Below are 26,347 nucleotides of genomic sequence, written 5' to 3'. Positions count from 1 at the left end.
CTGTGAGGATTAAATGTGTTAGTATATACACAATGTGCTTAGGACATTACATGGTATTATGTACTCTGTATATAGGTACATATAAGAATTAAATACTCTGTTATTTTTAATATTTAAAAATATTAAAATGAATAATTTATGATCTTTCAAAATTTGGAAAAGTACATGAATTTGGGAGAAAGTTCTTAAAAGTTTTTTTCTTGTAGCAAAATATCACAAATTAATGTTAATTGAAAGTCTTTTTGACTGAAAAATATTTTGTTTAAAATTTTAGTAACTAAGAATCAAATTGTGTACAGTTTCAGTGAATAATACATCATTCACAGTTTAAAAAAAGTACACTTGGCGCTGTAACTTACGCCTATAATCCCGGCACTTTGGGAGGCCAAGGCGGGTGGATCACGAGGTCAAGAGATCGAGACCATCCTGGTCAACATGGTGAAACTCTGTCTCTACTAAAAATGCAAAAATTAGCAGGGCATGGTGGCGCGCGCCTGTAGTCACAGGTACTCGGGAGGCTGAGGCAGGAGAATTGCTTGAACTCCGGAGGCAGAGGTTGCGGCGAGCCGAGATCATGCCATTGCACTCCAGCCTGGGTAACAAGAGCAAAACTCCGTCTCAAAAAAAAAAATAAATAAATACTTTTTTTGTTGAAGTTGTTGCTGTATTGTGTTAAAGTAATGCCATTCTAAATAACTATTAACCAAAATGTGTTTTTTTAGAAATATAAATATATTAAGAACAAAGACTAAATTGGCACCTTATCTGTATAAGTAGACTTTTAAATTTAAAAACGAAGACGTAACATAGTTGTTTTTGTTTAAAGATAGGCTGAATATAGTAGCATTAGTAGGTGTCTTTGAAAAACAAGTATGGATATGAAGTAAGTCATTCTGTAACAAGGTTTATTGCAGAAATAGATTTGCTAATTAATAATGTCTTAGATTTGGATTATTTTGTTTTTTAACTTGTTTCTATATTGATTGTCTCGAGTTTTCTCATCACTTCTAGCCATGTTCAAAGTAAAGATATACCTTTATGCAATTTGCTTTCAGTGTTTTTGGAGGAAGAATATGGATGGATACAAATGTCGAGAAGAGACAGTTAAATTTGATTTCTTCAGTTTGAGATTTTTATTCATCATTTGGCATTGTAAGATGAAGGTTAAAAGTCTCTGTTGGGATATAAACTTCTGAACCTAGGCAGTTCTCCTCAGAAATTCATAAAAATATTTATAATGAATGAGAACACTGAGTAATGTTAATATTAGCTTACATGATAAAACAAAGTATTCTTTTTAGGAGCCTACAGTTATTAGGAATTACAAAAAGTATACACTTCAAATAATAGAGTAATAAGAATTCGTCCTTTTTTGGGTTAGAACTTATATTTTGAACACTAGTGTCAGTAAGAATATATATATATATTGTATGTCTTTTCAAAATACTGTTCATATGTATTGTTTTCTTTCTTTGATTGAATGCTTATGTCAGAAATAAGTATAGATTTGACAATCTCTATTTGTTTAATATCATATCTGCTTTGAATTTTTTTATCTTAATGATTGAAATACATTACTTCTCCTTTTTTTTTTTTTTTCTGAGACAGAGTCTTAATCTGTCTGTCACCCAGGCTGGAGTGCAGTGGTATGATCTCGGTTCACTGCAACCTCTGCCTCCTGAGTTCAAGCGATTCTTGTGCTTCAGCCTCTGAAGTAGCTGGCATTACAGGCATGTGCCACCACGCCTGGCTGATGTTTGTGTTTTTAGTAGAGATGGGATTTCACCAGGCTGGTCTTGAACTCCTGTCCTCAAGTGATCCGCCTGCCTTGGCCTCTCAAAGTGCTGGGATTACAGGCATGAGCCACCATGTCTGGTCAAAATGCATTACTTCCCAGTGAGATCCTTGTTGTTGATACTGTTCTTAAATAATTTGTGCAGTGGTAAAATTAACAACAGCAAAAAAAGTTTGCTTTTTATGGTGTTTCATCTTTTGATTATAAAATATACCATGATTTAGCAAGCAAGTCTGATTTATTTGGGGAAGTTACTTAAACATATAATCTTCATTTTAGACCTATAATTTGGAAGCTATATTTTTGTTTTGGAAATTGTATATGATTTCCTAAAAGTTGTATAGGATCAGGTAGAGAGTTAAAACTTAGGGAAATTATAGAGGAAACAGAAGTATTCCAATATTATTTTCTAGGAATAAAATTATGCCTTTTCCCATGTTTCAGAATGTCTTTCACTTATGGAATTCACAGTTTTCACACTTTATTTTAGATGTGAAAGCTTTCACTAGTTTCTTATGAATAGGCCACTAAAATTAGTGTAAAATATTTCAATTTTCTAAAATAACTCTGTATTACAATATTTCACTTTATAATGAGAAATCCTTACTGTAAGATGTAATGATTCCTACCAAGAAATATTTTAAAGTATCAGCAATAACCATATTTTCAGACTAATAAGAAACTAATATAGGTTTACTGTTTCTAGTCAACAAGTATTTTTACAGTGTCTAATAAATACTGACAGTATACCAAGTCTCAGTATTTCCCAATGAAATATTATTTAGGAGGAGAAAGACATTAATAGAGAATTAAAATGTGATGTTCTAAGTGCTATTAATAAGGCATGATGGAAAAGAAACTTAGAGTATTGCTTACGTCTTCTTGGGAGTTTAGAGGTTTTTTGTGAGGTCATGATACCTCAGCTCGTTTATAAAGATTTGAAGAATATTTCCAGGTCGATAGTATTAAATAAAGAAGGAATTTTAGGTTGAGGGAGCTTTATTTGCAAAGGTCTGGGGGCCATTTAGAGAGCAAGATCAGGAAGAACGGACTGTGGACCATGAAAATAAAGAAGGGATTTTAGGTTGAGGGAGCTTTATTTGCAAAGGTCTGGGGGCCATTTAGAGAGCAAGATCAGGAAGAATGGACTGTGGACCATGAGGCTAACTAGAGATATAATAGAGTATAAAAGCTTTTTGGATGATATTCTAAAAATTTTGGATTTTATCCTTTAAGCATTGGGGAGGCATTAAATAATTTTGAATAGAAGAGTAACATATATCCATCTATTTACATTTTTGAATTATTATTCTGATCATTCTCTAAAGGATGGAGATAGAAAGACAAATTAAAGGAATTACTGCAACAGTACGGTAAAGAAATGATGACCACCTGAACTGAGGGCAGTGATAGTGAGAGGAGAGAAGGTATTAAGGAAGTAGAGTCAGCCAGCAAGTCTTGGTGATTAATTGTATGTTGGGTTCAGAATGTTTTTTGCAGTACTCAAGACTGACTGCTGGGTTTCTGGCTTGAACTGCTAGTCACTGACATAGGGATTAATGGAAAGAGGACATAGTTTTGGGAATGGGTGGGCTTCAGTAGTAAACATGTCTCATTTGAGATGTCAGAGAACACTTGGTTAGGAATGTCCAAGTATGCAGTTTGATGTCTTGAGATCTGGAGCTCAGGACATGGCAATTCGGACATTAGCGTCCCGGTCCCAAACTCACTTCATTATTTTCATTTTTTTTTGTTTGTTAATATTCCTCTAAAAAAGGGTAAAGTAATGACAATAAGGAAAACTTAGAACTTAGGTTAAAGAAATTAAAAAAAAAAATGTCTGTATAGAGCCTATTTCACACTTTAAGAAAACTCTCTGGGATTCATTTCTCCTGCCAGTAATTTTAGTTCTTTGCCACCAGCTGTCTTGTGATCAGTGAAGTTGTTTTAAGGAAAAGTAGAGCAGATGATGACCTGGCTGTTCTGAATACTTAGAAATTTAGAGGACATCTAACTTTTTAGCATGCCTCCAACTCACCTAAGTGAACCGTTTGTGTTTTTTTGTTGGGTATGTCATTGTTTCTCTCTGTTGGTGTGAGAAGTTGAGAGTTGACAGAATGTAATCATTAAGATAGGTGAGAATAATTGTTTTGATATCATTACCACTCATATCATTTATTTCACAGTTGCAGAAATGGGACTAGTCCAATATTTAATAATACAACATTTTATATGTATTATATAATCTACATGAGAGTAGGTTTTGGATGCTGTGTTCTTTTCAGGACAATTTAAATCTATTTTTTAAATTATTTTAAATGACGTTGCATATGTGGTATGAACTTTTGTTTTGACTTTGCATTTTTAATATTCTGTATATCATAGGAATGTTTTGTTAATTTTTAAATTGTGATCTATATCAACATACAGAAAAGCAAGATTAAACATTAATATTAATCGAATCACCATATATACTTGAGATTGCTTAATATGCCATCAATTTACAGAATGTAATTCAAATATTATTTGCAATAACAATCACCAAAATATCAATGAATAAATCCAACAAAAGATATGTAAGACCTTTATGGAAAAAGTTATACAAGTTTGTTGAAAGATGTCAGATTTAAATAAATGGAGAGCAGTGTTATGCTTTTGGATGGAAAAACAGGAATTTCTGTTCTATAGTTTATTCTGTAATTTCTATGATTGAAAAGAAATTTCTATGATTGAATGGAAATTTCCCCAAAATTAATCCATTAAGTTCAATACAATTCCAATTAAAATCCCAACTAGCATTTTCTTTTTACAACATTTGACAATCAGATTTAAAATTGACATGAGAAAGTAAGAGCAAGCAGAGCCAAATAATTTTGAAGAACACTAAGGGTAAATTTATCTTACCAAATACCAGGATTTACCATATAGAAATAGTAAAATAATGTGATCATGAGACATGGAGTAAAAAAAACAACTAATGGAACAGTCTGCGTTTTCAGTCTTGCTTCCTAACTCCTCTTTGTATATGACACGCCAGCCAACCTGAGCTATGTGTGCTAACATTCATGCCTAGTACTCTGCATTTGCTATTGCCATTCTATGGAATTCTCTTCATCCCTTTGGACTCTACTTCACTGAATCTTAGGTGTGTTATTAATTTATGTACTACTAAGAAAAAATGTTGCCAATTAAACTGACATACCATCATTGCCAGATACACCCAGCTTCAGAGATATTAAAACATAAAAATGTGTCTTAAGATTTATGGAAGATGATATTTAAAATGCCACTGTCTCCACTAAAAAGATTCCTTAGTTCGTCTTATCTGAAAGTAGATTCTCTCCCTATGAATCTGCGTAGCATTTATTTGTTCATTTTTGTGAAAGTTTTACATAGCAAAACAGACTTGTACAAAGGTTTTCCCCTGAATTTTTCATTTTAGAAGGTATCTCCTACAAATTTTAATAGGACCAAGAGTTACCAAATATTGAGCACATACTGTAAGTCACATGATAGTTGCTTTAAGGATATTATCCTGACTGTTAGGCAACCTTCCAAGGCAATTTCTGTTCTTCAGATTTTTACATAGGAAACTGGAACTTAAGAGTTTGAGAAATTTTCCCCAAAACACAGTTGTAGGATTGGAACCCCAGGCTGCCTAACTTCAAAACCATGACATATCATGTCATGTTGTGCCAGCATTTGCTTGTTTCCTCTCTGCTTCCCTCTCCTGATTACAGTAAGCTCTTTGAGCACAGTCACCATGCATTTTGCATCTTTATAGTCCCCATACCTTCTTATACCATTCCATGAAACCGCATGAATGGCCAATATCTGTAGAATGAATAGAAGCAGAGAAGGAGATCAGGGCACTTCTTCAAACTGATACTTCTTTATATATTGGTCCAGTGTTTATTTGTGTGTGAGATCCGCACAAAGGAGGTGTAATTGAGGCTGAGCTATTCCTTTAAAAGCATTCAAATGTTAGAACAAAGAATAGATACTAATTCAGGGAGTATGTTAACATTTTACAAAAACATTTTTGTATTAAATTTACATATTCATTATAGAAAAGTTGAAAAGTGGAGAAAAATAATAACACATTATCAGGCGTGTACTGTGAACCAGGTACTTTGTATGTATTGTATCATTTAATTTACAAAACAACATTATCATGTAGGTATTATTGTTATCTTTATTTTGTACATGAGAAAGCTGTAGCTAAGAGCCGGTCATTCATTTATCCATGATGTCATTACTAGTAAGTAGAGGTGTTCCAGTTTGCTTAACTTCAGAGTACACACTTCCCTCTTTTTGTTTGGTTTTCTGTATTTAAACTTGGTATAAATGGCATCAATAGTGAACTTTCTGCAGTTTTCATTTTATGCCCAACACATTTTGATTTGTTATTAACATTAATTCATGCTGTTTTACTTCATTCAAATAATTTAAAATGTTTCTAAAAGTAGTAAGTGTGCATAGTTTAAGAAGTCAAAGTTATGTTTAAAGTGAAGAGTAGATACCTCTCTCCATTCCTTAGTCTTCTCCACAGAGACAGCCGCTTTCAGCTTTTTGTTATTGTATTTCCTCTTTTATTTTCCTCTGTATTACCCCACACAAATTTCTCACTACCATTTCCTGTCTTTTAAATTTTAATTACATAATGCCTTTCTACTATGAAAGAAAATACTTTTCTTCCCTTCCATCATTTTCTGTTTTTCTTTTTTCTCTTCCCATCCTTCCAATATATGATGTCACACTATTATTGCTATGTGAACATTTGCAACAGAGCTACATAATGTACTATGTTCAGTTTTTCCCCCTTTTTGTAACTGTTGTTATTTATAAGCATACCTCATTTTATTGTGCTTTGCTTTATTGTGCTTCTGAGATACTGTGTGTTTTACAAATTGAAGGTTTGTGGCAACCTTACATCAGGCAAGTCTGTTGGTACCATTTTTTTCAATAGCATGTGCTAATTTCATGTCTCTGTGTCATATTTTGGTAACTCTCACAATGTTTTATTTTTTTCTAAATGTGATTTTAAACTTTTTTTTTGTTAAAGTTTTATTTTAGGTTCAAGGGTACGTGTGTAGGTTTGTTATATAGGTAAATTGCATGTTATGGGGGTTTGCTATACAGAATATTTTTCCACCCAGGTAACAAGCATAGTGCCTGATATAAAGTAGTTTTTTGATCCTCATCCTCCTCCTCCCCTCCACCCTCAAGTAGGCCCTGGTGTCTGTTGTTCTCTTCTTAGTGTTCTTAAGTACTCAGTGGTTATCTCCTACTTATAAGTGAGAACATGTAGTATTTGGTTTTCTGTTCCTTTGTTAGTTCACTTAGGATAATGGCCTCTAGCTCCATCCATGTTGCTGCAAAGGATAGGATTTCATTCTTTTTATGACTGCACAGTACTCCATAGTGAATATGTACCATGTTTTCTTTATCCAGTTTACCATCAATGGGTATTTAGGTTGATTCCATGTCTTTGCTATTGTGAACAGTGCTGTGATGAACTTGCCCATCCATTTGTCTGTAAGGTAGAATGATTTATATTTCTTAGGGTATATACTCAATAATGGGATTGCTGGGTTGAATGGTAATTCTGCTTTGAGCCCTTTGAGAAATCACCACACTCCTTTCCCCAATGGCTGAACTGATTTACGTTCCCGCCAGTGGTATAGAAGCATTCCCTTTTGTCCACAGCCTCGCCAACATCTGTTATTATTTTTTTTTAATAATAGTCATTCTGACTGGGGTGAGATGATATCTCATTGTGGTTTTTCTTTGCATTTCCCTAATGATTAGTAATACTGAGCATTTTTAATATACTTATTGGCCATGTGTATGTCTTCTTTTGAGAAGTGTCTTCATCTCCTTTGCCCACTTTTTAATGGGATTGTTGCTTTTTGCTTATTGATTTAAGTTCCTTATGAATTCTGGATATTAGACCTTTGTCAGATGCATAGTTTGCAAATATTTTCTCTCATTTTGTAGATTGTCAGTTTATTCTGTCAGTAGTTTCTTTTGCTGTTTAGAAGCTCTTTAATTAGGTCCCATGTGTCAGTGTTTGTTTTTGTTGCCAATTGCTTTTATCTTTGTCATGAAATCTTTGCCAGGTCCTATGTCCAAAATAGTATTTACTAGGTTATCTTCCAGTATTTTTATAGTTTTAGGTTTTATGTTTAAGTTTTTAATTTATCTTGAGTTGATTTTTGTAGATAGTCCAAGGAAGGGATCCAGTTTCAATCTTCTGCATGTGGCTAACCAGTTATCCCAGCACTGTTTATTGAATAGTGAGTCTTTTTTCCCATTGGTTGTTTTTGTTGACTTTGTTGAAGATCAGATTGTTATAGGTGTTTGTCATTATTTCTGGGCTTTCTATTCTGTTCCATTTGTCTGTGTATCTTTTTTCTACCAGTATAATGCTGTTTTGTTTACGGTAGCCTCGTAGTATAAAGTCAGGTAACGTGGTGCCTCCAGCCTTATTCTTTTTGCGTAGGATTGCTGTGGCTATTCAGGCTCTTTTTGGTTCCATATCAATTTTAAAGTAGTTTTTTTTTTCTAATTCTATGAATAATGTCATTGATGTTTCATAGGAATAGCATTGAATTCATAAATTGCTTTTGACAGTATGGCCATTTTAACAGTATTGATTCTTCCTAACTATGAGCATGGAATGTTTTTCTGTGTCATCTCTGATTTCTTTGAGCAGTGTTTTATAATTCTTACTGTAGAGATCCTTTACCTCTCTGTTTAGCTGTATTGCTAGGTATTTTATTCTTTTTTTGTGGCTACAGTGAATTGGATTGCATTCTTGATTTGGCTCTCAGCTTGGATGTTGTTTGTATATAGGAATGATACTGATTTTTGTACATTGATTTTGTTTCCTGAAACTTTGCTAAAGTTGTTTGTCAGTTCAAGAAGCTTTGGGGCAGATGCTATAAGGTTTCTATGTAGAGCACTACATAGTTCTAAATTGAAAACTTTCTGGAAAGGATTCACCATTCTAGATGACATTAAGAAGATTCATTTCTAGGTAGAAAACCATATAGTCTGCAACAGGGATAGTTTGACTTCATTTTTTCCTATTTGATTGTCTTTCATTCCTTTTTCTTGCCTAATTGCTGTGTCCAGGATGTCCAGTACTATGTTGAATATAGTAGTGAGAGAGGGCATCCTGTTCTTGTTCTGGTTTTCCAGGAGAATGCTTCCAACTTTTGCCCGTGCAGTATAATGTTGGCTATGGGTTTGTCATAGATGGCTCTTATTATTTTGAATTACTTTTCTTCAGTGTCTAGTTTGTTGAGGGTTTTTAACATGAAGGGATGCTGAATTATATTGAAAGCCTTTTCTGCATCTATTGAGATAATAATGTTGTTTTTGTTTTCAGTTTTATTTATAAGATAAATGACATTTATTGACATGTATGTTGAGCCAATCTTGCATCCCAAAGATAAATCCTGCTTGATTGTGGTGAATTAGCTTTTCGATACACTGCTGGATATAGTTTACTAGTATTTTGTTGGGGACTTTTGCATCTATGTTCATCAGTGATGTTGGCCTGCAGTTTTTTAATTTTATTGTCTCACAACATTTTAAACCTTTCCATTATTATTATATATGTTATGGTTATTGGTGATATTCAAGTTTTAATTGTTTTAGGGTACCATGATCTGTGTTCATATAAAATGCTAAGCTTAATTGGTAAATGTTGCATGTATTCTGACTGCTCCACTGACCTGTCTTCCAGTCTGTCCCTCTCCTGCATCTCTCTATTCCTTGAGACACAACGATCATGAAATTAGGCCAATTTATAACCCTACAGTAGCCTCCAAGTGTTCAGGTAAGAAGTAGAATCACATATCTCTCACTTTAAATCAAAAGCTAGAAATGATTAACATTAGTGAGGAAAGAATATCAAAAGCTGAGATAGGCTTAAAGCTAGACGTCCTGTGCCAAACGCCACGTTGTGAATGCAAAGGAAAAGTTCTTGAAGGAAATTCAAAGTGCTACTCTAATGAATACATAAATGAGAAAGCTAAACAGCCTTATTGGTGATGTGGAGAAAGGTTTAGTGGTCTTGATAGAAGATGAAAGCAGCTATAAAGCCAAAGCATGATTCAGATCAAGGACCTAACTTTCCTCAATTTGATGAAGACTAAGACAGGTGAGAAAAATGCAGAAAAAGGTTTGAAGCTAGCAGAGGTGAATTTATGAGGCTTGAAGACAGAAGCAGTCTTCATTACATAAAAGTGCAAGGTGAACCAGTAAATGCTGGTTTAGAAGCTGAAGCAAGTTATCCAGAAGATCTAGCTAAGATCATTGATGAAGGTGATTACAGTAAACAATATGTTTTCGGTGGAGATGAGACAGCCTTATATTGAAAGAAGATGACATCTAGGAATTTCATTGATAGAAAGGAGAAATCAGTACCTGGCTTTAGAGGAGAGGCTGACTCTGAAGCTGGTGACTTTAAGTTGAAGCCAATGCTCATTTACCATTTCAAAAAATCCTAGGGCCCTTAAGAATTCTGTTAAATCTGTTTTGTCTGTGCTCTATAAATCGAACAACAAAATCTGCATCATACCACATCTGTTTATAGCATGGTTTACTGAATAGTGTAAGCCCACTGTTGAGACCTACTGCTCAGAAAGAAAAGATTTCTTTCAAAATAATACTACTCATTGACAATGTACCTGGTTACCCAAGAACTCTGATGGGATTTACAAGGACATTAATGTCATTTTTATGCTCACTAACACATCTATTCTGTAGCCTGTGGATTAAGGAGTTTCAACTATTACTATTTAAGAAATACATTTTGTAAGGCTATAGCTGCCATAAATATGATTTCACTAATGGAGCTTGGCAAAGTAAATTGAAAACTTTCTGGAAAGGATTCACCATTCTAGATGGCATTAAGAACATTCATTATTCATGGGATGAGGCCAAAATATAAACATTAACAGAAGTTTGGAGGAAGTTTATTCCAGCTCTCTTGAATGACTTTGAGGGGTTCAATACTTCAGTGGAGTAAGTAACTTCAGATGTGGGAGAAATAGCAGGAGAACTAGAATTAGAAGTGAAGCGTGAAGATGTTCCTGAATTGCTGCAGTTGCATGATCAAACTTCTTAGGGATATGCAAAGAAAGTGGTTTCTTGAGATGGATTCTACTCCTGGTGAAGATGCCGTGAATATTGTTGAAATGACAAAGGATTTAGAATATTATGTAAATTGAGTTCATAAATCAGTGTCAGGGTTTCAGAGAATTTACTCCGATTTTTACTCCATAGTAGAAAGAAGTTGTGCTGTGGGTAAAATGTTATCAAGCAGCATCACATGCTACAGAAAAATCTTTCGTGAACAGTTCATTGATGCATCATACACCATTGTTGACTTATTTTAAGAAATTATCACAGCCACCCCAATCTTCGGCAACCACTACCCTGGTCAATGAGTAGCCATCAACATTGGGGCAAGACTTTCTACCAGCAAGAAGATTACAGCTTACTGAAGGCTCAGATGATCATTTGCATTTTTTAGGACTAAAATATTTGTGTAAATTTACCAGGTACATGTGCAATTTTGTCACGTACATAGGTTGTATAGTAGTTACGTCAAAGCTTTAAGGGTGTCCGTCACCCAAATAACCTACATTGTATCTGTTAACTAATTTCTCATCTTCTTCCCCCACCCCCTCACACTCCCTCACTTTTCCAATTCTTCCTTATCATTCCACTACATCCAAGAGAACATACTTAGAAATACAAATGATATTTGTCTTTCTGTACCTGGCTTGTTTTACTTAAGATAATGACCTCCAGTTCCATCCATGTGGCTGCAATTTTATTCTTTTTTATGGCTTAGTAGTATTTTGTTGTGTGTATATACCACATTTCCTTTATCCGTTGATGGACACTTAGATTGATTGAATATTTTTTGCTATTGTGAATAATGCTGCAGTAAACTTATGAATGCAGATATGTTTTTGATGCAGTAAACATAGGAATGCAGGTATCTTTTTTGATTTCTTTTCCTTTGGGTAGATGCTCAGTAGCAGAGATCAAATGGTAAATCTATTTTTAATTCTTTGAGAAATCTCCATACTGTTTCCCTAGAGGTTATACTAATTTACATGCCCACCACAGTGTATAAGTGTTCCCTTTTCTCTACATCCTTGCCAACATGCATTATTTTTTGTCTTTTTAATAATAACTGTTTTGCCTGGAGTAAGATGACATTTCATCATAGTTTTGATTTGCATTTCTCTGATGATTAGTAATGTGGAGCATTGTTTCATATACCTGTTGACCATTTCTGTGTCTTCTTTTGAAAAATATCTATTTACATCTTTTGTTAACTTTTAAATGGGGTTATTTGTAGTCTTTGGTGGTTGGTGAGTTGTTTGAGTTCTTTCTATATTTTGTGCATTAGTCCCCTGTTAGATGTATGGTTTGCAAATGTTTTCTCCCATTCTACACATTGTTTCTTCACTCTGTTTGTTATCTCTTTTGCCATGCAGAATGCTTTTAGTTTAATTAAGTCACATTCATCAATTTTTGTTTTTGTTTCTTTTTTGAGGTCTTAGTCTAAATTCTTTGTCTAGATCAATGTCCAGAAGAATTTTCCCTAGGTTTTCTTCTAGTATTTTTATAACTTTGGTTCTTACATTTAAGTCTTTAATCCATCTTGAGTATATTTTTGTATATGGTGACAGATAGAGGTCCAGCTTTATCCTTCATATGGCAGTCCAGTTTTTCCAGCATTATTTGTCCTTACACCAGTGTTTATTCCTGTCAACTGTGTCAAAGATCAGTTGACTGTAAATATGTGGCTTTATTTCTGAGTTCTGTATTCTGTTCCACTGATCTATGTGTCTGTTTTTATACCAGTACCATGCTATTGTGGTTACTGTAGTTTGTTACCAGCTTATGTGATGCCTCCAGCTTTGTTCTTTTATGACAAAATTATAATATAATTTGATATCAGCTAATGCGATGACTCTAGCTTTGTTCTTTTTGTTCAAGATTGCTTTGACTATTTGGGCACTTTTTTTGGTTCCATACTATTTTTAGGATTGTTTTTTCTAATTCTGTAAAAAAAATGACATTGATATTTTGATAGAGATTGCTTTGAAACTGTAGATTGCTTTAGGAATGTGGTCCATTTAATGATATTAATTTATTTGATCTGTGAGCATGGGCTGTTTTTTGATTTGTGTCATCTATAATACAGTTTCTTTCATTGAGGTTTTTGTGGTTTTCCTTGCAGAGATTTTTCACCTCCTTGGTTAAATGTCTAGGTTTTTTTTTTTTTTTCGTAGCTATTATAAATGGGATTGCCAACCTGATTTCTTTTTTAGCTAGATCATCATTTGATATATAGAAGCACTGTTGATTTTTTTGTATTGATTTTGTATCCTGCAACTTAAATTATTTATCTGATCTAAGAATTTTTTAATAGGGTCTTTAAATTTTTTTAGATATAAGGTTGTATCTTAACAAACAGGGATAATTTGACTTTTTCTTTTCCAATTTGGATCCTTTATTTATTTTGCCTGATTGCTCTAGCTAAGACTTCCAGTACTTTGTTAAATAGGAGAAGTAAAGTGGGCATCCTTGCTTTGTTCCAGTTATTAGAAGAAATGCTTTAAGTATTCATCATTCAGTATTATGGTAGCCGTGGTTTTGTCTTATATAGCCTTTATTACTTTAAGGTATGTTTCTTCCATGCCTGTTTTGTTATGAAGAGTTTTTATCATGAAGGGATGCCTAATTTTATCAAATGCTTTTTCTGTGTCTAATGAAATGATCGTATGGTTTTTGTCCTTGTTCCTGTTTATGTGACATATCACATTTATTGATTTGCAAATGTTGAACCATCCTTGCATACCTGGTATACAACCCACTTGATCATGGTATATTTTTTGGATATTCTGTTGGATTTGGTTTGCTAGTTTGTTGAGGATTTTTGTGTCTGCGTTCAACAGAGATAGTAGTCTGCAGTTTACTTTTTATTTTATGACTTTCATTTTGGTATTGAGATGATACTGGATTAATATAGTGAGTTTGGGAGAATTCTGTCTTTCTTGATTTTTTTGAAACAGTTTTAGGAGGATTGTTGTTTTTTGTACCTTTGGGATAATTTGGCTGTGGATCCATCTAGTCCTGAGTTTTTCTTTTATAGGGAATTTTTTTTTATTACTGATTAATCTTTTTATTACTGACACATTATTGGTTTGTTTAGGTTTTCTATTTTTTTCTGGTGCAAACTTGGGAGGCTATATGTTTCCAGGCATTTATCCATTTCCTCTAGATTTTCTAGTTTGTGAGCATATAAGTGTATGATGATCTTTTGTATTTCTGTGATTATCAGTTTTAATTTCTCCTTTTCATTTCTAATTTTGTGTCTTCTCACTTCTTTGAATAGTCTGTGTAGCTATTTATCAATTTTGTCTTTTTCAAAAACCAACTTTTTGTTTTGTTGATTCTTGGTATTTTTTAAAGTCTCTATTACATTTAGTTCTGCTCTGATCTTTGTTGTTTAGTTTCCTCTGCTAATTTGGAGTTTAGTTTATTTTTGCTTTTCTGATTCCTGGAGATTCATTTTTATATTGGCAATTTGTAATCTTTCTTCTTTTTTGATGTAGGTATTTAATGCAATAAACTTCCCTCTTAGTACTGCTTTTCCTGTATCCCACAGGTTTTGGTATGCTGTATTCTGTTTCCATTTATTTCAAAACATTTTAATTTTCATCTTAATTTTTTCATTGACCCAGTTGTCATTCAGGAGGATGTTGTTTAATTTCCATGTAGTTGTAAAATTTCCGGAGACCCTCTTGGTATTGATTTCCACTGCAGTATTGATTTTCTAGTTTTATTCCACTGTGGGCTAAGAAGATACTTAATATTATTTTGATTTTTAAAAATGTGTCAAGACTTGTTTTGTGGCTTAACATATGGTCTGTCTGTTCAATATTTTGATAAAAAGAATGTATATTCTTCAGTTGGCCAGAATGTTCTGTAACTTCTGTTAGGTCCATTTGATCTAAAGTCCAGTTTAAGTCCAGTGTTTAAAAATGTTTGTATTGATTATCTGTTTAATACTGTGAGTAGGGTGTTGAAGTCCTCCACTATTATCGTATTGCTGTCTGTCTCTCTCTTTAGGTCTAGCAATACTTTTTTTATGAATCTGGGTATTCCACTTTTGGGTCCATATGTATTTTTAGAATTGTTATATCCTTGCACTCAATTGATTCATTATTATATCCCCCTTCTCTCTGTCTTTCTCTTTTTTTACTGTTTTTAACTTAATGTCTGTTTTATCTGATACGAGTATAGTTACTACGGCTTGATTTTGATTTACGTTTGTGTGGAATATCTTTTTCTATCCCTTTATTTTCAGTTATATATGTCTTTGTCTTTATAGGTAAGGTCAGTTTCTTGTGATCAGCATATAGTTGGATCATGTTTTCTTTTTAATTCATCCAATGTATAGCTTTTAATTGGAGCATTTAATCCATTTACATTAAAAAAATAACAAATGATCAACAAATAAAGAGTTGGTTTTTGAAAAAGACAAACACTGATATGTGAGGTTTTATTCCTATCGTAATTGTTTTCTAAATTCTTTTTTTTTTTCTGTATTTGTTACTGTAGTTTGGTGATATTCTGTTGTGGTGACATTTCTTTCTCTTTCTTCTTTGTGTGATTACTTTGCCAATGAGTTTTATATTCTCATGTGTTTTTATGAAGGTTAATGTTGTCCTTTTGCTTCCAAGTTTAGGACTCCCTTGAGCATTTCTTTTAAAGCCAGTTCTCAATATTTGCTTGTCTGGGAAAGACTTTATTTTGCCTTCTTTTATGAAGATTAATCTTGCTGGCAATGTTTTCCTTCAGCACATTCAGTATATCATCTCGTTTTCGTCTTGTCTGTAAGGTTTCTGCTGAGAAGTTGCTGTTAATCTGATGTAATTTCCTTTATAGGTGACTAGGTGCTTTTTTTCTTTCTGTTTTCAGAATTTGCTCTTTTACTTTGACTTTAAATAGTCTGATTATAATGTGCTATGGCAAAGTCATTTTTGCATTGTATTTGCCTGGGGATCTCTGAGCCTCCTGTATCTGGTTGTCTATATCTCTTGCTAAACTTGGGAAGTTTTCAGTTATTATTTCATCAAATAGGTTTTCTAAACTTTTTGATCTCTCTTTTTCTTTAGGGATACCAATAATTTATCAATTCAATTGCTTTACATTGTCCCAAATATCTTGAAGGCTTTACTTATTCTTTTTTAAATTTTTTTTTTTGTTTTTATTTGACTGGATTATTTCAAAAGAGTTGTCTTCAAGTTCTAAAATTCTTTCTTCTGTTTGGTCTAGTCATTTTTGGAAATTTTTAAAATGTATTTTCTATTTCCTTCATTGGATTCCTTAGTCCAGAATTTGTTTTTTCCCCCAAAGATATCTCTTTGGTAAATTTTTCATTAATGTTCTTAATTGTTTTTCTGTGTTCTTTGTATTTGTTTTCAGACTCCTCTTGCATCTTGTTGAGGTTCTTTAAATACTTAAAATTCTTTATCTGGGGTTTTGAAAAAAAATTTTTTTTTTATTAAGATCTATTGGTAGAGAATTATTGTCCCTCTTTAGGGGAGTCATATTATTCTACTTTTTCATGTTTCCTGTGTGTTTACACTGATTTCTGCTCATCTGGTGAAATGGTCACTTATTCCTAGTTTTGAATTTATTTTCCTTGGGGGCAGGGGACTTTAGAGGGGAGTTTTTTCTGTTTTTGTTTTTTGTTTGGTTTGTTTTGTTTTTCTGAAGTTGTGACTATGATGTTAATTGAGTAGGATGCTTTGGTGTTGTTTCTGGGTGCATGTAGCACTTAAGTTTCTGTATGATTATGAATATTATTATTTTAGCTAAATAGCTTTTCTGGTATCTGTGGTTTCCTCAGTTTGTTAGAGTGCTGTTGTTGGTGGAGGCTGTGATGAAGTTGTGCTGGGTTCTGGGATGTTGGATGGCCTGGTCTTAAAGTTTTAGTGGTGACAGAGGTGGACTAAGCATGCCTATCTTTGTTACCAAGGCTTTGAACACTGGCAACTGTGTTAGTGATTCCAGGCATGCTGATTCTTGGGCCTCTAGGTGTCTTTCTTGGATGCTGGTTTTAATAGAAGTTTACTGGACAGGTGAAGTGGGCTCACAGGTCTCTGGGTTAGTTGGCATGGCATTGTTGATGGCAGTAACAGTGTTGAGATACTTTTCTGGGTTCCAAATGCTGTGTGCTTGTGTTGGTAGTGGTTGAAATGTACAGGCTGGCTTCCAGGCCAGCAGGTGGTGCTTACAGTTAAGAGCCAGAAAGAGCAGGGTATTTATGACCAACCTCAGTCTCTCAGGAGGAGTGCTTCAGTGTACCAGGTGGTAGATTGGTTTGTAACCTTTAGGATCCTGAATCTCTCACTCTGTCTTGTCAAGGGAGGTTGGGCAAAGCCAGGCACATTTGGATTGGTCAAGCTTGCACTCAGGCCCTGAATGGCAAGTGCATGCACCAGCTGTGATGGGAAGGTGATGCAGTTCTCAGGCCCCTGGTAGAATGCTTGGGTGAGTGGTGGTTGCTGCAGCATTGAGGTCCAGCCACAGGGAGGGTGGGGCCAAATCTAGTGGCTAAGGCCCTACATCCCATTCATATCCCAATTCTGGTGGGGCTCACTCCCCTGTCCCGGCTCTTGCAGCTGACCTTGCTGTTCAGTCAGACCTGGCAGCTGTACCTAGCTTACAACTCAGTCATGGGCCATTGGAGCCCCTGCCAAGCTCAAGACCAAGCCTCTGTAGCAACTTTCCTCCTGCTTAAGTCCCAGAGACAGTGCCTTCTTCTAACACTGGGAGCTGCAGCCCATGTCACACTTTTTTTCTCTGTCCTGGTTGCAGGAGTTCACCCTCCCACTCATGCCTCTGTCTGCATGCAGCAGCCCAAGTTTTCCTAACACCTAGAACTGGTGAAGCAGGTTGCTAGGACTGCACACAGTCTTTTAAGAGCTAAGATTGAGAATGGCATCTTACTGTCTCTTAGGTTTCAGAAAGGATGTGGGACCCAGGGTGTGTTCCTTCCCTGAAGTACTTCCTTTTCACAGTCTTCTAGGCACTCTGTAAGTTAGATTTGGGGGTTGGAGGGTCGACATTCTCTGGTGGCCTGGATTGTATGATTACCTTGTAGGAAAGTGGGAAATAGGAGCCTCACTTAGCCTCTCCCATATTGGAGAATAACTCCCAATTCCTGGCCGGTCCCAGCCAAGCAGGTTGCCTATTCTCTTTTTCCTTCCTCGTTTGCAGTGTTTCCTTTTGCTTTTCTATTCCTGTGTTTTCTCTTGGGCATGTATTCAAAGTGTGACTGTCTAAACATGATTTGGGTTCTTGTAAGCACATGAGGCATGCTTGAAATGCTTCTAGTCAACTATCTTGAAAAAAAAGTATTTTTTAGTTAAGATGTGTGTATTTTTTAAAGACATGATGTTATTTTACACTTAGTAGAATACAGCATAGTGTAAACATACCTTTTATATGCACTGGAAAACAAAAATTCATATGATTTGCTTTTTTATGATATTCACTTTATTGCGGTGGTCTGGAACTGAACCTGCAATATCTCTGAGGTATTTATTTGTTTTTTTAGTGGAAGTTAATAACTTCTAAAACCTCCATTTGCTTAATTTTCTTTGTACCAATTACTGCTTCTTTTTCCAGACTGGGAGAACTTTAAGCACTTTTTAGAATGACCAAATAAATTAGCGTTTGGCTTTTTGTTGTTGTTTTTAGAGACATTCCTCCTGAAACTCAGCCTTCCTGCTTCAATTTAGGTTTCTTCTCTCTCTTTTCTGTATTAGATTTCCGTTTTTCTTCATTCTATATTTTTCTTTTACTTGTTTTACACCTTTAATTTTAATTTTCCCAGTAGTTTCTTGAGAAAGAATGCATGAAGGTTACATTTTCCCCCCAGAAAGTTTAATAAGTTGATAAGAAGTTAATTCTTCTATAAATCCAATAAACTGATTATTTTAAAAAATAATACCCAACAATAAAATCAGATTATTTCCTCTCATTAGTTAACTAGTTTGGGAGGAAAAATATGGTGAACTGCTAGCTTGTTGAAAAGTTTCCCTTCCAGTTTAATGCTGTCAAAGATATCAGGTTAGTTGAATTTAATACATGATAAAAATGCAGATTTAGAGAAGACATAGTTAGCATAACTCTTTGTATAAAAGAGGCAATGCCTACTGTAAAGCAGTGTCATCATTCTGTAGAATGGCATTTATTTTAAGTAATTTTTAGTTTAAATGAAAAAATCTAAATTGTAGTGTTTAAAGGCAATTATAACCTACTTCTCATGTAAAGATATCTCACAATCTAAATATCGATTAAATGAAAAAGAAGTCCTCTAATTGCTTATGGAGAAAAAAATTGACCAGGGTATGCATTGGCTTATGTTTTATGGTTTTTAAGTGGAAGTTTTCTGTTTCTGACAATGTAGAGAAGGCTTTTTACATAAATAACCTTCCATATATCATTTCTAAATGTCTGAAGTCTTGAATAATAATTTTTTTCTTGAGTAGTCAGCAAATGACATCTTAGTCATTAACTACTTTAGGATAAAAGCATTTTGCTAACATTGAGCTTCACTCAAAATTCTTACTTGTTTGGATTGGCATATGCTGTTTATCGTGTTGTATTTGGCTTGTTTGTTAGGTGTCTTTTTTTCTCCTTAGTAAGAAATTTTACTGCTAGTTAGCTTGTCAGAGATCATTATAAACAGAAGGATAAAAATTCTGGTGGTAGCTTGCAGTGTTTTATACTGAGCATTATTGATCCATAAAGACTTACAATATATTATTCTAAGGTTGTCATTGCTAGAAAGGACTGAATAAGGATTAAGAAACTATGTTGACAGAAGTCATCACTTTAATGACAGGCAATTTAGTTTGCAGTAACTGAAGCAAGGAAAAACGCAATCAATCATCACAGCAAGGATTTTCACAAATGTTTACCAGTCTGTAATGAATGTTGCATAGATCATCAAGGTCATTTGATATCTTCTCTGAAAGTAATGTTTTCATATTCTAACAGAGCAATTCAAGTATTTAAAATAAACTGCTATGTCCATTTCTTGAAGTTCTGTAGTACAGTGAAGGAGTAAAATATGAAGGATTAAAAAGTTAAGAAACATTAAAATAAATTCAGCTAATTAATTAAGCATTTTGTTTCATACTTGGAGTTAGACATGTTATTTTTCCCCCAGTGATAATCTCCTCAAGTGTCTGGCTTAAAAATACACATGGAACCTAATGTGTATTTTTACACATTAGTTTCTTAATGTCTCTTCAAATTGTTTTCTCTTGATAATGTTGAAGAGTAAATCTATATGCAGTGTACAAATTCTCTCCTACCAAGATTCCCCATCCACATTGATTCTGGGATAGTAAATGGGTTGGAATTAGGAGACTAGAGCCACCAAAGAAAGTTAGGTACATAGGCTTGTTCATTAAGCATTGCTGAGGCTGCTTCTGGAATCCATGGCTGAGCAAGCTCTAGATTTAGAATTCAGATTTCAGGCTCTGTCCATTGCTTCGTGGATGATTTAGTCAGGAGACTTAAGTCTCTCTTTCATTTCCCTATCTGGAAAATTTGAATAATATCTTGCTCGTGTGATGGTTGGGAAGATATATTTCACAACTTTTGTAGAGGCCTATAGTTCTTGACACAGGTGGCGCTTCAGAGATGTTAGTTTATTCCTGTTCACCATCACTCCTATCTCGTAGCAAAGACAGTAAAACATTTGACCTATTTAGTGGCAATAGAAGTAGGCAGAAGGGAGTCATAGTTACTATTTTACATTCTATGGAAATATATTCAGGGTAAGTCATAGCATGCTTAGCATAGGCCAGGCCACTTAAGATGACAGTTGTGGTATTTTTTTTTTCAGTTGGTTTAGTAATTTCACACACTGGTTTGACGTAAAATACTTTAAAAAAAACCACAAAAACCCTCCAAAACAATAAGCAAGGCAAAAAATCTGAACTAACTCTTTGACCAACTTGTTTGTTGGAGTCTTGTGTCATAGGTAGTGCCTTGGTCAGCCAGACTCATTGTAGGCTTAGGGCGAAAGAAGTGTCCTTATCCTCTAATTTATAAGTTGTGCATTTCTATTTCATTCAGCATTCATTATAAGTAACCTTACAGGTCATTAAAGGTATAATGTATATATGTGTGTATAAATTGAATTCTGAGTGAGTTGAGAGTTATTTGCGAATGTAGTGTTCATACTGGTAAGGAACTCTGTTTTGCAGGGTTACAAAGACTTGGGGCTTAATTCTGTCTTGGTCACCTCCTTTTTTGTGGACTTGAGTAAATTAATCTCTCTCTGCTCTTCAGTTTCCTTATATGTGTAACTAGGATAATAGTACAAATAGTACTGTTATTGGGAAAGGAAGTGAATTGTATGCTTGCACTTGGGGTTCTGTTTTAAATTAAATATTGTAACAAATGTAAAACTTGTAACACATACAAAATGCCTAATGTCATTAACTATGATTATGTTTTTCATACCATACTCTGCATAGAGTAATTTATTTTTATGTACATACACATATAAATCATTTTGCTGTAACTGTATTCATTATGTGACTTTTTACAATTAGGACACTAGTCACATATATAACAGGTTTATGATGACAATAATATTGATTTTATCCTTTTATTGGAAAAATGCAGGATAATTTGTTATAGAAATTGTAGCTAATGGCCAGGCGTGGCGGCTCACGGCTGTAATCCCAGCACTTAGGGAGACTGAGGCGGGTGGATCACTTGAGGCCAGGAGTTTGAGATCAGCTTGGCCAACATGGTGAAACCCTGTCTTTACTAAAAATATAAAATTTAGCCAGGCCTAGTGGCACATGCTTGTAGTCCCAGCTACTTGGGAAGCTGAGGCACAAGAATCACTTGAACCTGGGAGGTAGAGGCTGCAGTGAGCTGAGATTGTGCCACTGCCCTCCAGCTGGGCAACAGAGTGAGACCCTGTCTCAAAAAAAAAAATTATAGCTAATATTTTTGGTTGCTTTTTGTGTGCTACTTATTGTGCCAGTGTACTAGCTCATTTAATCCTCTAAACCACCCTATGAGGCCCATTTTAGGGCCTTTTGCCCTGGTAATAGCCTCATTTTATATGTGAAGAAACTGAAGCACAGAGGTTAATTTGCTTAAGGTCACATAGGTAGTAAGGGAGCCAGAAATTCCTGTTTGGAGATCTTTAAAGAATTCTTAATGCTTCCTTCGTTATTTTCTTACTAAATACTTGGAAGGCATTTTTCCAATGGATGAAAACAATGAATTAACTATTACGATGTTACAAATAGATACATGGAAAAATCTTGCATTTATTTCTGTCTCTCCGAGGATGTTGTTTGAGGTGTTGTTTTATAGTTTATAATATATTGGCAGGTATTTCCCAGCTCATAAACATGTGTTAATCTGCCAATATGTTCTCAAGAAGTTGGCTGTATTTGTAGTTTTCTTCGTGGTAGCTGCCCATCCTTCATAATGTGTGGTTGTAGGACTTTCCTACTTTTTTCTCCAGAGTTTGAGTCTCTATTGTAATGAATAAAGAGAACGCTTATAGTTTTGCCAGGTGTGAGGGATTCACCAGCTATCTTAACCTGCTTTTTTCTGTGTGTATATTCTGGTGCCTCCTGCCAGATTACTGAATACGTAGAGAAGAACAGGAAAAGCATAATAAGAGCCCAGTGATATATTTCATGGAGTAAGTCTTCAGTTTGGAGCAACCTCTCTTTGTTTCAGTTCTCCTTATCTTAGCAGTGATCCTTCTAGCCAAGCATAGGGCCTGGAACTTAGAATGGGCTTAATAAATGTGTGTTGGGTAAATGTAAATGAATATATAAAATGAATGTTCTCTTTAGCTTGTAGCATTCTTTCCTTATCACAATCAAACAGATGTTGGGCTGAGAGTGGGGGAAGGATGAGAAGCTGCCACACATAAATATGATTTGGCCATTTGTTGGATTAATAGAGAAGGTAGGCCTTCTTTAATAGACTGGAAGAGGAAGGGAGCTCCAGTTTTAGTGGTTTATTTCACTGGAGGAAGTGAGACCATCATGTGTTATGAGTTCTACTATCATTTGATTAGGGATAGGTACCTACTTTTCATTAACCATATTCTCTTTTGTTGCTATTTTTTTTTGCATTATCTTTATTTACCAAATCATTTGTCTCCTTCATTTCCCCTGCTCTTCTTGGATGTAATTATTGGGAAGGGAAGTGAATTGTATGCTTACACAGGGAGGTAGGGAATATGGAGAAGGAGAAAGGGAAAGAGGGAGACATGCATGTTTATGTGAAAAAATAGACTTATGGGGGAGAATTTCAGCAATCTGTTAGTCTTTATGTTTATGCGGTTTTCCTCTCTTCTCATAATAGTAAAAAGCGTACAGGAGAAATAATTTAAAACCGTCAACTGTTCAGTTATTTCAACTTAATAATTTAAAACTGTTAACATAACTGTTACTGTGACTTTAAATAAACATCATTCTGAGAAGGAAAATCTTAAATGGCAATTATCCTCAAAGTTTGTGGCTAATAGATACTTGTGTTTTCTGGTTTTGCTAAAGAAAAATATCTCAAGGTAAATTTCCTTGAAAACGTGTTTTTTGTAAAAATAACCTAAGAGTTGTCTCCTTTTCATTACAATGGTTGCTAAATATATGATTTATACATTTATAAATAAATATATGATGTATAAATTATATTTAATTTTAAATATTAAAATATGATTTATATATTTCTAAATAAATATGTGATTTAACTGCATCATAAATATAGGATTTAGCTGCATTTCGTTAGATACATATATGAGGGAAACAGTCTCTCTGAACCTGCAACTGGAGTGAATCGTAGGGGAGATTGCCATCACTTTTTTGTAGGGTATCCACAGACACTGAAAATTTCTCAGTATTTTAAGATTTCCTTTTCCATTAAGAGCTTCCACAGTTTTCTTAGAATCTAATTCTGTATATGGCAACATGCCTGGCATCCATGCTTTTTACTTATCCTGGGTGCTTTTAGATGCTTGGAGATTTACTTCTTTAGTATCTTTTAATCTGCATGTTTGAAATCTTGTCTTCAAAGTTGTTGAGAAGATCTTTTAGATTTGATACTTGGTTTTGCTGCCTTTTTTTTATCCTTTGGTTCTGCCAGGACCTACCTAATCTCCACTGAGGGGAATATAGGCACACTCCTTTACCTTGATATTTGCAGCAACAGTAGAAGGGGGAAATGCATTTCAGGGCAGTATCTAGGTTTTATTCAGTGTTTCAAGTAGTAAAGTAACTTGATTTAAAAAGAGAAAAACCCTCATCTAAAAGATTTCAGCTAATATTCTTTTTTTTTTTTTGAGACAGAGTCTTGCTCTGTAACCAGGCTGGAGTACAGTGGTGTGATCTCAGCTCACTGCAGCCTCTACCTCCTGGGTTCAAGTGATTCTCCTGTCTCAGCCTCCTGAGTAGCTGGGATTACAGGTGCACACCACCATGCTCAGCTAATTTTTGTAGTTTTGGTAGAAACGGGGTTTCACCATGTCTCGATCTCCTCACCTCGTGATCCACCCTCCTCTGCCTCCCAAAATGTTGGGATTACAGGCTTGAGCCACTGTGCCTGGCCTCAGCTAATATTCTTTATTATTATATTTGAATATCTTTTTTTGGTGGTGGCCCTGTCTTAGGTACTATGGATTCCAAGACAAATAACACATGATTCTCTTCTTTGGAAGACCTTAAAGTCTGTCTAGGTGGTGGAAGAGGGACATGGAGGGTGTGGGAAAAGATTTAGTACCTGTATTTTAAGCTTCTTGCCTTACTTCAGATTTTTTGAGGTCTGGAGAATGAAGATTCTTCTTTTGTGCACCAATTTTATGAACACGTGGAAAAAGAAATAAAAATCAAGGAATTTACAGCTTTTTCATCTGTATCCAATATAGCCAAATTTGATGGGAGTAGTTACTGTGTATATTCTTCCCACTAAGTTCTTGAGGTTATACCTGTCTTGGGTTATCCCTAGACATAGTGGTATCAATACTATTGCTCTGATCATAGATGTCGTTCGAAACTAAAGATTGAAAGCTTGCATAACAGTGTAAGGAAATAATTAAAGAACTTAAGAGCATGCTACCCCAAAATATGCCATTTTGGCATATTGACTATTTTGAGGTGAAGGCATTTGAAAAACAGTAGGTGCAGGAAGATCACTATCACCTTCCTCCTACTCCTTAAAAGCACAAGATGGAATTCCTACATGAAAGAGGTCCTACTGATATGAAGGAAAGTATCATTCTTATCAAGGACGGGAAGTTGAAGCTGAGGGGAACCTGTACAAACAAACCTTATGAAACCAACCTTTTATCTTCCTAGTCACTTCTCTGCCTAAATAACTACCCTAACTGAAGCCCCTTTGCTTTTTTATATTTTCATAAGTTACTTCTCTTTGTCTACCTCGTTATATGAGTATTCAACTTTGAGTCTTTGGGTCTTCATATCTTTATGAAGGCCCCTGTGCCAAATAAAATTTGCATTAAATAAATGTGTAAGCTTTTCTCCTGTGGATCTGTCTTATGTCAATTGAATTTTCAGGGCCAGCTTAAAAACCCTAAGATGGTAGTGGTAAAATTCTACCTCCCCTAAAGAATACAGTCCAAGATAATTCATATAGTCAATTTTAAAGTTCTTTAATTAAAAATCTATAAAAAGAAGATATGTAATAACTAATAGTAGCCTCTTTTGAGTAATATTTGTATATCTTTAAAGAAAATGCATTTCTTTCCTTGCCATTTTTTTTCAGTTTGAATTCTAGCTTTTTAGTTTGATACTTAAAAATACATTCAACATAGTTCTGATTGAACAGTTTATCAGAGAAGGAGTGAGGAATCAGGCATTCTGCAGTGACTGAAGTATTGTGCCAAGTGACTGATGCATCTCAGAAGAAAAACATGAGAATTTATAAAACCTAAAGTTCTGGTCCTTTTCTGATAACGTTGAACCAGAGCCATTTCATAGTTACAGATTTGCCTTTAAATCTTATACTTTGAGATAAAATGCTTCGAAAGTAAAAAGAGGAGTGTTAGGTGAAGTTAAGTATAAAAGCCACGGCACACATGCATGCATTTGTGTCTGCAGACACACACACACACACACACACACACACACACACACACACTCTGCCATTAAAATTGTTGCCTCTTAGGAATAAAATGAAAATAGAAATGTCACTTACGATTTATTCATGAGTCAGATATCCACTTTATGGATCATGTAGACCTTTAATTTCCCTTTATTCTTCCCCTCTCCCCAGTTTCTCCCCATCAACTGCCTAATGTTTTCTGTTTTTTTCGTTCTTATTACTATACTACAGGATGGGACATGTCCAGGATACAAAATTTAAATTATCCAACTTTGTACTTTGTTAGCAGTCAACAAAAAACTAACATTAATTGGAAAT

General features: G+C 34.6%; 1 protein-coding gene across 1 annotated transcript in view; it reads left to right on the top strand.

Annotated features, from left to right (window-relative positions):
- Positions 1–26,347, top strand: part of FBXL17 (F-box and leucine rich repeat protein 17) — a 545,836-nt gene that overhangs the window by 87,336 nt on the left and 432,153 nt on the right. The gene's annotated exons all lie outside the window — the stretch shown is intronic.

The sequence above is a fragment of the Aotus nancymaae genome, unplaced genomic scaffold, assembly GCF_030222135.1.
Source record: "Aotus nancymaae isolate 86718 unplaced genomic scaffold, 86718_ANA_hifiasm-v0.15.2.pri h1tg000014l, whole genome shotgun sequence".
Lineage (NCBI taxonomy): Eukaryota > Metazoa > Chordata > Mammalia > Primates > Aotidae > Aotus > Aotus nancymaae.
This window is presented reverse-complemented; position numbering and strand designations above follow the sequence as displayed.